The sequence below is a fragment of the Zalophus californianus genome, chromosome 8 (assembly GCF_009762305.2).
Source record: "Zalophus californianus isolate mZalCal1 chromosome 8, mZalCal1.pri.v2, whole genome shotgun sequence".
Lineage (NCBI taxonomy): Eukaryota > Metazoa > Chordata > Mammalia > Carnivora > Otariidae > Zalophus > Zalophus californianus.
The window spans coordinates 44193342-44207800 of NC_045602.1; the positions used below are offsets into that span (position 1 = coordinate 44193342).

The 14459-nt window shown below is 35.9% G+C and overlaps 1 pseudogene; it reads right to left on the bottom strand.

Annotated features, from left to right (window-relative positions):
* Nucleotides 1–7476: 7476 nt before the first annotated feature.
* On the bottom strand, nucleotides 7477–8465 carry LOC113938012 (annotated as a pseudogene).
* Nucleotides 8466–14459: the final 5994 nt, after the last annotated feature.

Consider the following 14459-nt stretch of genomic DNA (forward strand, 5'->3'; position numbering starts at 1 on the left):
ATCCATTTTGAGTTTATTTTTGTGTATAGTCTAAGAAAGTGGCCCATTTGTATTCTTGTGCATGGAGCTCTCCAGTTTTGCCAGGACCATTTGTTTAAGAGAATTTTTCCCATTGTATATTCTTGCCTCCTTTGTCATACATGAATTGACCATATAAATGGTCAATTTCTGGGCCCGCTATTCTTTTCTACTGATTTATCTTTATCTTTGTCTTTATTTTTCTGCCAGCACCATACTGTTTTAATTACTACAGATTTTAGTATATCTTGAAATCTAGGATTATGATACCTACAGCTTTGTTCTTCTCAAGATTGCTTTGCCTATTTGAAGTCTTTCGTGGTCCCATACAAATTTTAGTATGATTTGTTCCATATCTGTGGGAAATGCTATTGGTATTTTGATAAGGATTGTATTGAATCTATTGATTGCTCTGGGTATTATAGACATTTTAACAATATTCTTCCAATCCATGATCATAGAATATCTTTCTATTTATATTGTCTTCAATTTCTTTCTTTAATGTTTTATAGTTTACAGAGTACAGGTCTTTCACCAACTTGGTTAAGTTTAATCTTAAGTATTATTCCTTTTGGTTCAATTGTCAGATTGTTTTAATTTATCTTTCTGCTACTTCATTATTAGTGTATAAAAATGCAACTGATTTCTGTGTATTAATTTTGTAGCCTGCAATTTTACTGAATACATTTATCAGTTCTCATAGTTTTTTGGTGAAGTATAAAACTGCCATCTGCAAATGATAGTTTAACTTCTTCTTTACCAATTTGGATACCCTTTATTTCTTCTTATCTAATAGCTGTGGCTAGGACTAGCACTAGGTTGAAATGAAGTAGTGAGAGTGGACATCTTGTTTTATTCCTGTTCTTAGAAGGAAATTTCTCACATTTACACCTTTGAGTATGATACTAGCTGTGGATTTTTTCATATGTGGCCTTTATAATGTTATGTTTCCTCTAAACTCACTTTCTTAAAAATTTTTGTCATGAATGTATGTTGAATTTTGTCAAATGCTTTTTCTGCTTCTATTTATATGATCATATGGCTTTTATCCTTCCCTTTTTTGAGCTGATGTATTTTGTCAATTGATGTGCAAATACTGAACCACTCTTGCATCTCTGGAATAAATCCTACTTGATTATAGTGAATGAATTTTTTTATGTATTGTTGAATTTGGTTTGCTAATATTTTGTTAAGGATTTTTGCAACTATGTTCATCAGAGGTATTGGCCAATAGTTTTCTTTTTTTGTAGTGTCATTGGTTTTGGTACTAGGGTAATGATGGCTTTGAATGAATTTGGAAGATTCCTTCCTCTTCTATTTTTTGTAATAATTTGAGAATAGGTGTTAACTCTTCTTTAAATGTTTGGTGGAATTCACCTGTGAATCCATATTGTGAATCTTGGACTTCTGTTTATTAGAATTTTTTTGATTACTGATTTAATTTCATTGCCAGTAATCAGTCTGTTCAGATTTTTTATTTCCTCTAATTTGGTTTTGGGAGATTATATGTTTCTATTTTGTCTAGTTTGTCCAATTCATTGGCATTTAATTTTTCATAGTATTCTCTTATAATCATTTGTATTTCTGTGGTGTCCATTGTTATTTCTCCTCCATTTCTGGTGATATTTTTTTCAGTCCTTTCTTTCTTGATGAGTCTGGCTAAAGGTTTATCAATTTTATTTATCTTTTGAAAACACCAGTTTCTGGTTTTCTTAATCATTTTTTAAAATTTTTACCCTCTATTTCACTTATTTCTGCTCTAATCTTTATTATTTCTCTCCTTCTGCTAAGATTGGGCTTTATTATTTTCTTCCCTAGCTCTTTTAGTGTAAGGTGAGGTTGTTTAATTGAGGTTTTTCTTGTTTCTTGAAGTAGCCCTGTATTGCTATAAACTCCCCTCTTAGAACTGCCTTTGCTGTGTTTCAGAGATTTTGGACTATTATGTTTTCCTTCTCATTTGTTTCCATGTGTATTTTATTTCCTCTTTGATTTCTTGGTTGGCACATTTATTCTTAAGTGGCATGTTGTTTATCTTCCATGTGTTTGTGTACTTTCCTGATTTTTTCTTTTTTCTTTTATTACATATATATATATTTTTTTTTAAATCAGGATAAGTATATTCTCTAATCCCTACCATCTGTTTCCCATCCCCACACCCACCAACCATCTGGTAACCATCAGTTTGTTCTTTATAGTTAAGAGTCTGTTTCTTGGTTTGTCTTTCTCTCTTTTTCCCCCCATTGCTCATTTGTTTCTTGAATACCATATGAACAAGATCATATGGTATTTTTCTTTTTCTGACTTATTTCACTTAGCATTATACTTTCTAGCTCTACCCATGTTATTGCAAATGGCAAGATTTCATTTTTTTCATGGCTGAATACTATTCCATTGTATATATATGCTACATCTTCTTTATCCATTCATCTTCATTGGATACTTGGGCTGCTTCCATATCTTGGCAATTGTAGATAATGCTGCAATAAACATAGGGGTGCATGTATCCCTTTGAATTAGTGTTTTTGTATTTTGGGGTAAATACCCACTAGTACAATTCCTGGATTGTAGGGTAATTTTTTCAGGAAACCCCATACAGTTTTCCACAATGGCTGCACTAATTTGCATTCCCACCGACAGTGAACAAAGGTTCCTTTTTCTCCACATCCTCACCAACACTTCTTGTTGCTTGTGTTTTTTAATTTAGCCATTTTGACAGGTGTGAGGTTATACTTCATTGTAGTTTTGATTTGCATTTCCTTGATAATGAGTGATGTTGAGTATCTTTTCATGTGTCTGTTGGGCATCTGTATGTCTTATTTGGAAAAATGTCTGTTTCATGTCTTTTTAAAAAAGATTTATTTATTTATTTTAGTGGGGGAAGGGCAGAAGGAGAGAGAATCTTAAGCTTATTCTACACTGGGCACACAGCCGAATATGGGGCTCGATCTCACAACCCTGAGATCCTGACTTGAGATAACATCAAAAGTCAGAAGCCAACCCAACTGTGCCACCCAGGCGACCTGTCTTTTGCTCATTTCTTAACTGAATTATTTGCTTTATGGGTGTTGAGTTGTATCAGTTCTTTGTATATTTTGGATACTAACCCTTTATCAGATATATCATTTGCAAATATCTTCTCCTATTCTGTAGGTTGCCTTTTAGCTTTGTTGATTGTTTCCTTCACTGTACAGAAACTTTTTATTTTGATGTAGTCCCAATAGCTTATTTTTACTGTTCTTTCCCTTGCCTCAGGAGACATATTTAGAAAAATATTTCTACAGTTGATGTCAGAGATTACTGCCTATGCTGTCTTCAAGGACTTTTATGGTTTCAGGTCTCACATTTAGATTTTTATTCCATTTTGAGTTTATTTTTGTGTATAGTCTAAGAAAGTGGTCCAGTTTCATTCTTTTGCAAATAGCTGTCCAGTTTTCCCTACACCATTTGTTGAAGAGACTGTCTTTTTCGCATTGTATATTCATTCATCCTTTGTTGAGGATTTATTGACCATATATTCATAGGTTTATTTCTGGGTTTCCTATACCGTTCCATTGATCTTTGTGTCTTTTTTTATGCCAGTACTATACCGTTTTAATTACTATAGCTTTGTAATATAATATGAAATGTGGAATTGTGATACTTCCAGTTTTGTTTTTTCAAAATTGCTTTGGCCAATGGAGGTCTTTTGTGGTTCCATACAAATTTTAGGGTTGTTTGTTCTAGTTCTGTGAGAAATGCTGTTGGTGTTTTAATAGGGATTGCATTAAATGTGTAGATTGCTTTGGGTAATATAGACATTTTGGCAGTATTTGTTCTTCCAACCCATGAGCAGGGAATGTCTTTACATTTTGCATCCTGTTGGATTTCTTTCATCAGTTTTATAGCTTTCAGAATACAGATCTTTCACCTCTTTGGTTAAGTTTATTCCTAAATATTTTATTGTTTCTGGTGCAGTTGTAAATGGGATTATTTTCTTAATTTCACTTTCTGCTGTTTCATTATTAGCTTATAGGAATGCAACAGATTTCTGTACATTGATATTGTATCCTGTGACTTTACTGAATTTATCAGTTCTAGCAGTTATTTGGTGAAGTCTTTCAGGTTTTCTATATACAGGATCATGTCCTCTGCAAATAGTGAACAATTTACTTCTTCCTTGCTAATTGGATGCCTTTTATTTCTTTTTGTTGTCTTATTGCTGTGGCTAGGACTTCCAGTACGATGTTGAATAAAAGTGGTGAGAGTGGACATCCTTGTCTTGTTCTGACTTTAGGGGAAAGACTCATTTTTCCCTATTGAGGATGATGTTAGCTGTGGCTTTTTCATATATGGTCTTCATTATGTTGAGGGATGTTCCCTCTAAACCTACTTTGTTGATGGTTTCAGTCATGAACGTTTGTTATACTTTGTCAAATGCTTTTTCTGCATCTATTGAAATGATCGTATATCTCTTATTGTTTCTCTTTATTGATGTGATGTATCATGTTGATTGATTTGCAAATACTGAACCACACTTGCAACCCAGGAATGAATCCCACTTGATTGTTGTGAATGGTTTTTTAAATACATTGTTGGATTCAGTTTGCTAGTAACTTGTTAAGGATTTTTACATCTATGTTCATCAGAGATACTGGCTTGAGGTTTTCTCTTTTAGTAGTGTCTTTATCTTGTTTTGGTATCAGGGTGATTTGGCCTCAGAATGAATTGGAAAGTTTTCCTTCCTTTTCTGTTTTTTGGAATGGTTTGAGAATAGGTATTAACTCTTTAAATGTTTGGTAGAATTTCCTATGAAACCATCTGGTTCTTTTTTTTAATATTTTATTTATTTATTTGACAGAGACAAAGCGAGAGCAGGAACACAAGCAGGGAGAGTGGGAGAGAGAGAAGCAGGCTTCCTGCAGAGCAGGGAGCCCGATGCGGGGCTCAATCCCAGGACCCTGGGATCATGACCTTTAATTTTGTAGTTTTTTGATTACTGATACAATTTCATTCCTGGTAATTGATATGTTCAAATTTTCTATTTCTTCCAGCTTTAGTTTTGGTAGTTTTTATGTTTCTAGGAATTTATCAATTTCTTCTAAGTTGTCCAATTTGTTGGTATATAGGTTTTCATAATATTCTGTTGTTATTGTTTCTATTTCTGTGGTATTGGTTGTTTTTCTCTTTTATATCTGATTTTGTTTCTTTTCGTCCTCTATTTTTTTTTTTTTTTTGATGAGTGTGGCTAGAGGTTTATCAATTTTGTTTATTTTTTTCAAAGAACCAGCTCCTGGTTTCATTGATCTGTTCTAATGTGGCTTTTTTTGTTTTGTTTTTGTTTTTGTTTTTTAGTTTCTAAATCATTTATTTCTGCTCTAATCTTTATTATTTCCTTCCTTCTGGTGGGTTGGGATTTTGTTTGTTCTTTTTCTAGCTTCTTTAGTTGTAGGGTTAGGTTGTTAAATTTGAGATTTTTTCTTCTTGAGGTAGGCTTGTATTGCTATAAACTCCCCTTTTAGAACTACTTTTGCTGCATCCCAAAGATTTTGGACCATTGTGTTTTCATTTTTATTTGTTTCCATGTAATTTTTTGTTTCTTCTTTGATTTTTGGTTGACCCATTCATTGTTCAGTAACATGTTATTTAACCTACACATGTTTGTGCTCTTTCCAGATTTTTTCTTGTTATTGATTTCTAGTTTCATAGTGTTGTGGTTAGAAAAGATGCATGGTATGACTTCAGTTTTTTTAATTTGTTGGGACTTGTTTTGTCGCCTAATATGTGATCTATTCTGGAGAATTTGCCATGTGCACTTGAAAAGAATGTGTATTCTGCTGTTTTAGAATGGAATATTCTGAATATGTCTATTAAATCCATGTGGACAAGTGTGTCTTTCAAAGCCACTGTTTCCTGATTGATTTGCTGTTTGGATGATCTGTCCATCAGTGTAATTGGGGTGCTAAAGTCCCCTACTATCATTGTATTACTATCAATTATTTGTTGTTAGCTGTTTTATGTATTTAGGTGCTTGAATATTGTGTGCATAAATGTTTATAGTTGTTATATTCTCGTTGGATTGTCCCCTTTATTATTATATAGTGTCTTTTTTTTTGCCTCTTATTACAGTCTTTGTTTTAAAGTCTATTTTGTCTAAGGGTGCCTTGGTGGCTCAGTCAGTTAAGTGTCTGACTCTTGATTTCAGCTCAGTTCATGGTCTCAGGATCATGAGATCCATCCCCACATTGGGCTCCATGCTGAACATGGAGCCTGCTTAAGATTCTCTCTATCCCTATCTCTGTGCCCTTCCCCCCCACTCATGTGCTCTCTCTCACTCTCTCTCAAATAAATCTTTTAAAAAATGAAGTCTATTTTGTCTAATATAAATATTGCTACCCCAGCTTTCTTTTCACATCCATTTGCATGATAAATATTTCTCTATCCCCTCATTTTCAATTTGTAGGTGTCTTTTGATATGAAATGAGTCTCTTAGAGGCAGGATATAGATGGGTGCTTTTTTTTTATCCACTCCATCACCCCGTGTCTTTTGATTGTAGCATTTAGTCCATTTACATTCAAAATAAATTATTGATAGATATGTATTGCCATTTTGTTACTTTTTTTTGGTTGTTTCTATAGACTTTCTCTAATCCTTCTCTTTTTTTTCATGGTTTGCTGGCTTTCTATTTTTTTAAGATTTTATTTTATTTATTTGAGAGAGAATGAGAGAGAGGGTGAGTGAGAGGAAGAGAGAATCTGAAGCAAACTACCTGCTGAGCATGGAGCCTGACACAGGGCTCAGTCCCACAACTGCAAGATCATGACCTGAGCTGAAACCAAGAGTTGGATGCTTAACTTACTGAACCACCCAGGTGCCCCAAGTTTGTTGGCTTTCTTTAGTGATATACTTGGATTCCTTTCTCTTTATTCTTTGTGTATATATATATATATATATATATATATATATATATATATATATTACTGGGTTTTGATTTGTGGTTGCTGTCAGGTTTGTATGTAACATCTCTGCATATAGCAGTTTGTATGAAGTTGATGGTTGCTTAAGTTTGAACCCATTCTTTACCTCTCTCCCCTCCCTGTTTTAGTATATGTTGTCATATTTTATGTTATTTTGTTTTATGAATCCCTTGACTGATTTTTACAGAAATTTATTTTTACTGCTTTCATGGGGTTTTTTGTTTTGTTTTGACTTTTCATACTCTCACTATGGTCTTTCCTTTCCACTCAAAGATTCCCCTTTAATATTTCTTTTCTTTTTTTCACACTACAATAGTTAATTTTATTTGCTCAAGGTCTCATATTGCAAGCATTAAACCAAGCATGAGCTTTGATTTTGTGAGCCTAGAGTCACACATTTAGGAAGATAAAAGCAAATTGTGATCCATGTATATGGATGAAAAACTAAAGGCTCATGGTTAATTACATTGTACTTTTAAATTTCTACAGCCTAGAAGCCAGAAGTCACAGATCTTTTAGGTCTTTCTGGATGTCCCACAAGGTATCTGCACTTTTCTTGAGCTGGGCAACTTCATCATCCTTCAGCTTCTGGTTGATCACACTGGTTAAGCCCCGAGCATTCAGGATACATGGAAGTCTCAGGAAGACCTCATTCTCAATGCCATACATCCCCTTCACCACTGTTAACACTGGATGAATCCTGGATAGATTTTTCAACATGGGTTCAATGAGATCAGCCACATTTAATCCAATAGCCCAGTTGGTATATCCTTTTAGCTTGATGACTTCGTAGGCACTTTCCACCACCATCTCATGCACTTCCAATATTCACTGTTGTTTTCTCTTCCCATTTCTGGGTTCAGTTCCTGAAGAGAAACACCTGCCACATTCACTCCACTCCACACAGCCACACTTGAATCGCCATGTTCTCCTAAAATCATGGCAGCTGCCGGGATGAATGTCAAGTTTTTCAGCCATAAAATAGCAAAATCTGGCAGAATCCAGATTACACCCACTTCCAATCACACGGTGCTTGGGCAGTCCACTTAGTTTCCAGGTAACATATGTGAGAATATCCACTGGGTTGGAAACTACAATTATGATACAATCAGGACTGTGTTCACTATCTGCAGAATAATGAATTTGAAGACATTAACATTCCTCTGCACCAGATTGAGCCAGCTCTCTCCCTTGTGGTGGACTCCCGCAGTCACCACCACAATCTTAGAATTGGCAGTCACAGGGTAATCTTTTTCTGCAGTTTTAGGTGTCTGAAGAAATAAGCTCCCATGTTGCAGATCCATCATTTCTCTTTTGAGTTAATCTTCTAAAACATCCACAAGGGCAAGTTCATCAGCCAGAGACTTTCCCAGAATGCTGATGGTACACACCTTACCAACTTGTCCAACACCCACTACAGTGATCTTATTGTTTGGGACGGTTGCCTCTTCTTCCACAACTGGCACAATCAGTTTTTCCTTAAGAGTTGCCATTGTGCCCAGAGAGAACCCGCTGGGAGAGTCGCGTGAAGAAGACAATGTTAGCTCCCCTTTAATATTTCTTATAGGGCTGGTTTAGTGTTCATGAGCTCCTTTAGTTTTTGTTTGTCTGAGAAACTCTATTTTTCCCTCTCTTCTGAATGATAGCTTTGCTGGATAAAGTATTCTCTGCAGATTTTTCCCTTTTCAGCACTTTGAATATAGCGTGCCACTCTCTTCTGGCCTGCAAAGTTTCTGCTGAAAAGTCCACTGATAGGCTTATGGGCTTTCCCTTTGTATGTAACTGTCTTATTTTGTCTTGCTACTTTTAAATTTTTTTCTTTATCCCTCCTTTCTTGCCATTTTAATTACCATGTGTGTTGGTGTGGATTGGTTGGTGTGGTTGGATTTTGGGGGGGTGGAGATTTCTGTGCTTACTCGATCTGAATATCTGTTTCCTTCCACAGATTAGGGAAGTTTTCAGCTATTATTTTTTCAAATAAAATTTCTGCCCTTTTCTCTCTCTCTCCTTTTTCTGAGATCCATCTAATGCAAATGTTATGCTTGATGGAGTCACTGAGTTCCCCAAGACTATTCTCAATTGCAGAATTTTCTTTCCTCCTTTGCTCAGCTTGGTCACTTTCCATTATTGTCATCCAGGTCATTAATTTGTTCTTCTGTTTCATCTAGTCTGTTTATTCCATCAAGTGTATTTCCAAAGTCATTTATTGTGTTCTTGATCTGTGATTGGTTCTTTTTTATCTGTTTTAAGGGTCTCACTGATGTCCTTCACTTTTTTCTCAAGTCCAGTGAGTGTCTTTATGATCATTACTTTAAATTCCCTATCATGTGTGTTACTTATATTCATTTTGCTTAAGTCTCTTGCTATGGTTTGGTCCTGTTGTTTCATTTGGGAAATGTTTCTCTGTCTCCTCATTTTATCTAACTCTATGATTGTTTCTCTTTGTTAGGAAAGTCAGCTACTTCTCTTGCTCTTAATGATAATAGCCTTATAAAAAGAGGTCTTGTAGCATCCTGCAGTGCAGTGTCCCCTGTTCCTCAAGGCCTGGTACTTCACAGAATGTCTCCTATGTGTATGCTGTGCTATTGAGTCTTGGGCTCTTTTTCCTTCAGTGTAGTTGTCTGCAGAGGCTCTCTTGCCTATTGTGGGCAGTGTTTGGTCGCCACCAGAGGGGGATACATTTTAATAAGGTGTGCAGTGGTCTCCTTGTGAAGTGAGACCTGCCCCTGCTACTGCTGGAACTGAGGTCCCACAAAATACGGGGGGTTGGGAGATGTGGCATTGTCAGGGTTTGGGCCAGTCTTCTGGGCAAGGGGGCCCACAGCACAGGCACTAAGGCTAGTGTAACTGGGAAGGGCAGGTCCACTGAAGCATACAGGATGGGGGGCAGTGGCAGGGCTTGGTGTGATCAAGTTAGGTAAGGAGAGTTGGTGCTGCACTGGCTCCCACAGGTGGCTGTTGTTCATACTGGGGGATGTTGGAAAGAAAAGGCACTTGCCAGCTCCTTTATTCCTGGAGGGGTCTCTCAGTAATCTCTGTCTCTCCAGGGCCATTCTCAGAAATGAGCAAAACACTCTTCCTCCCATTTGCCCCCAGTGTTTTTCAAACTGCTGGTTCTAAGGTGTATCTGCAAGGGCTGTTTTTGGTACTTTCTTTTTAAGGGTGGGGATTCTGCTTCCTAAAGCCCTCTGGGCTCTCCCACAGCTGAGGCCACAGCCTTTTTAAATTCCAAGCTTTAAGTCCTACTAGTTGTAAGAACTCAAAAAATTCAACCCCTCTCTCTTTCAAAGGCAAATGTTATGGGGATTAGTTCTCCCCATCCATGAGCTCCCTGGTGTCTGTTTTTCACTCTTTTCCACACCACTGGCTCCCTCTCCACCACAGATGACCATGGTCCATTTTGCTCCCAATCTGTCTTCATTCTTCCTACCTTCTTCATTATGGTCTCTTCCCTGCTTTTAGTTGTGGGGTTAATTCTGCCAGTCTTCATATTGTTTTCTGGGTTGTTTATGCTGATGTGAGTGTTACCTAGTTGTATTCATGGGACCAGGTGAGTTTAGGGTCCTCCTACTCTGCCATCTTTCTGACTAACCTTTTGGACTTTTTCTTGTAATTGATTTCTAGTTTCATGTCATTGTGATTGGAAAAAAATGCTTTATGTGGTTTCAGTCTTCAAAAATTTATTGAGACTTGTTTTGTGGCCTAAAATGCAATCTGTTCTGGAAAATGTTCCATGTGCAGTGGGAAGAATGTGTATTCTACTGTTTCTGGATGGGATGTTCTGAATATATGTTAGGTCCATCAGGTCAAATGTGTCATTCAAAGACACTGTTTTCTTACTGATTTTCTGCCTGAATGATCTATCCATTCATTTAAATGGGATGTTAAAGTCCCTTCTATTACTGTATTACTCTTAATTTCCTCCTTTATGTTTGTTAATGCTTGCTTTATGTATTACAGTGCTTCCCTGTTGGGTACATAGATATTTACAATTGTTCTATTCTCTTGTTGGATTGTTCACCTTATCATTATGTAGTGTCCTTCTTTGTCTCTTGTTACAGTTTTTGTTTTAAAGTCTATTTTATCTGATATAAGTACTACTACCCAGGCTTTCTTTTCTCTCCCATTTGCATAGTAAATGTTTTCCTATCCCTTCACCTTCAGTCAACATGTGTTTTAAGATCTGAAGTGAGTCTCTTGTAGGTAGCATAAAGATGGTACTTGCTTTTTATCCATTCAGTCACCCTGTGTCTTTTGATTGGACCATTTAGTTCATTTACATTTAAAGTGATTATTGATAGGTATATATTTATTACCATTTGGTTACTTGTTTTATGGTTGGTTTTGTACTTCTCTGTTCCTTTTTGCTTCTCTTGCTTTCTTCCTTTGTGGTTTAATGGCTTTCCTTAGTGTTATGCTTATATTCCTTTCTCTTTATTTTTTTGTGTACCTATTATAGTTCTTTTTTTAATTTGTGATTATCGTTAGGTTCATATATAACATCTTATGCATATAGCAGCCTGTATAAATTGATAGTCACTTAAGTTTGAACCCATTCTATAAGCACTAAAATTTTACCCCCCCCACCACATTTTAGGTTGAATAACTTCCTGTGTTTATTGGCCATTGTATAGCATCTTTGGATAAATGTTTATTCAAGCATTTTGCCCATTCTTTAATCAGGCTGATTGATTTTTAGTGTTGAGTTGAAAGAGTTTTATATAGTCTATTTTTTTTATTTAAATTCAATTAGCCAACGACTTAAAATACCTCATTAGTTTTCAATGTAGTGTTCAGTGATTCATCAGTTGCATATACCACCCAGTGCTCATGAGATTATTAACCACTTATTAGATATGCAATTTGCAAATATTATCTCCCATTATGTGGGTTGCCCTTTTAGTTTGTGTCCTTAAATGCAGATAGTTTTGGGGAATTATTTTTTGAAGTTTCATGTACATTTTTTTCCTTTAAATTTTTTTTATTGTTAATCACCATACATTACATCATTAGTTTTTGATGTAGTGTTCCATGATTCATTGTTTGTATATAATACCCAGTGCTCCATGCAGAACATGCCCTCTTTAATACCCATCACCAAGCCAATGCATCCCCCCACCCCCCTCCCCTCTAGAACCCTCAGTTTGTTTTTCAGAGTCCATCGTCTCTCATGAATCGGAGGCAGAGACAATTCATGTCCAATTTAAGTTTTCTTTTGTTTCCTGTGCTCTTGGTGTGAGATTCACAAAGTCATGGCAAAAGCTAATGTCATTAAGATTTCCCCCTATGTTTTCTTGTAAGGTTTTATAATTTAGCTTTTATGTTAAGATCTTCAATCCATTTTGAGCTAATTTTTGTATATGGTATATGATAAAGCTCCCACTTCATTCTTCTCATAGGAATATCCATTTTTTTCCAGCACCATTTGTTGGAAAAACTGTCTCTCCCCCACTTCATACTCTTGACACTCTTGTCAAAAATCATTTGACCATATGTGTGAGGTTTATATCTGAGCTCTCCAATTCCATTGGTTTATGTGTCTGTCTTTATGCCAGTATGACACTGTTTTTATTGCTATAGCTTTGTAATAACTTTTAAAATCAGGGAGTGTGAAACCTCTTTGTTCTTTTCAAGAATGTTTTGGCTACTTGAGGGTCCTTTGAGATTCTATATAAATTTTAGGGAGGGTTTTTCTCTTTCTGTTGGAATTTTGACAGGAATTGCATTGAATCTGTAGATCACCTTGGGTAGTATCAACATCTTTTTTTTTTTTTTTAAGATTCCACCTATTTATTTGACAGAGAGAAAGAGAGAGCACAAGTAGGCAGAGAGGCAGGCAGAGGGAGAGGGAGAAGCGGGTTCTCCGCTGAGCAGGGAGCCCGATGCGGGGCTCAATCCCAGGACCCTGGGATCATGACCTGAGCTGAAGGCAGACACTTAACGACTGAGCCACCCAGGCACCCTGGTAGTATCAACATCTTAACATTAAGTCCTTTAAGCTATGGACATTGGATGTCTTTCCACTTATTTATGTCTTCTTCAATTACTTTCAGTGATGTGTAGTTTGCTCTGTACAAGTCTTTTGTCTCCTCAGTTAAATTTATTCATAAACAGTTCATTCTTTTTGGTATTATTGTAAATGGGATTGTTTTTTAATTGTTCTTTGTTAGTATCTATAAAAGCAACTAAATTTTGTGTGTTGATTTTGTATTATGCAACTTTGCTAAATTTGTTTAACAGTTGCAGAAGATTTGTAGTATTTAGGGTTTTCTACATATAAGAACGTGTCATCTGCAAACACAGGGAATTTTTTTTAAGTTTTTATTTATTTATTTGACAGAGAGAGAGAGAGACAGCAAAAGAGGGAACACACGCAGGGGGAGCGGGAGAGGGAGAAGCAGGGTCTCCGCCGAGCAGGGAGCCCGATGCGGGGCTAGATTCCAGGACCCCGGGATCATGACCCGAGCTGAAGGCAGACGCTCGACCAACTGAGCCACCCAGGCGCCCCAACACAGGTAATTTTACTTCTTCATTTCTAATTTGGATGCTTTTTGTTTTTCTTGCCTAATTGCTCTGGCTAAGTCCTCAAATACTATGTTTAAAAGAAATGGTTAAAATGGACATCCTTGTCATTTTTCCCGATCTTAGAGGAAAAGCTTTCAGTCTTTGATCATTGGTAAGATGTTAGCTCTGGGCTTTTCACACCATCTGTTCAATATTCTGAGGTAATTTCCTTCTATTCTTAGTTCTTTTATTGTTTTTATTATGAAAGAGTATTAAATTTTGTCTACTGCTTTTTTTTCATCAACTGAGATAATTGATTTTCTCCCCTTCATTCTGTTAATGTAGTATATCACGATCATTATTTTTGCATGTTGAAATATCCTTGCATACCTAGAATAAATTCCACTTGGTCATGTTGTATAACCCTTTTAATGTGCTGTTGAATTCCCTTTCCTAGAGTTTTGTTGATGATTTTGGCATCAATGTTCATCAGTGATAATGGTCTGTAGTTTTCTTGTAGTATCTTTGTATGGCTTTGGTATCAGGACAATTCTGGCCTCATAGAAGGGAGTATGAAAGTGTTCCCTCCTTTTAAAATTTTTGGTAAGAGTTTGAAGAGGATTGGTTTTACATCTTTGAATGTTTGTTAGAATTTACCAATGAATCCATCTGATCCTGAGCTTTACTTTGTTGGCAGAGTTTTGATTATTGATTCAATCTCTTTACTAGTTTTGGGTCTGTTCATATTTTCTTTTTCTTCATGATTCAGTATTTTTAGGTTGTGTGTTTCTATGAACTCATTTCATCTAGGTAATGCATTTTGTGGTGAACAGTTGCTCATAGTACTTATAGTTCTTTTTATTTCTGTAAAATCAGTAGAAATTCTCTCTTTCATTTATGATTCAATTATTTTTTTTGTTTTTGTCAACCTAGCTAAAATTTTGTCAGTTTGAGTTTTTGAAGAACTGAATCTTGGTTTTCAT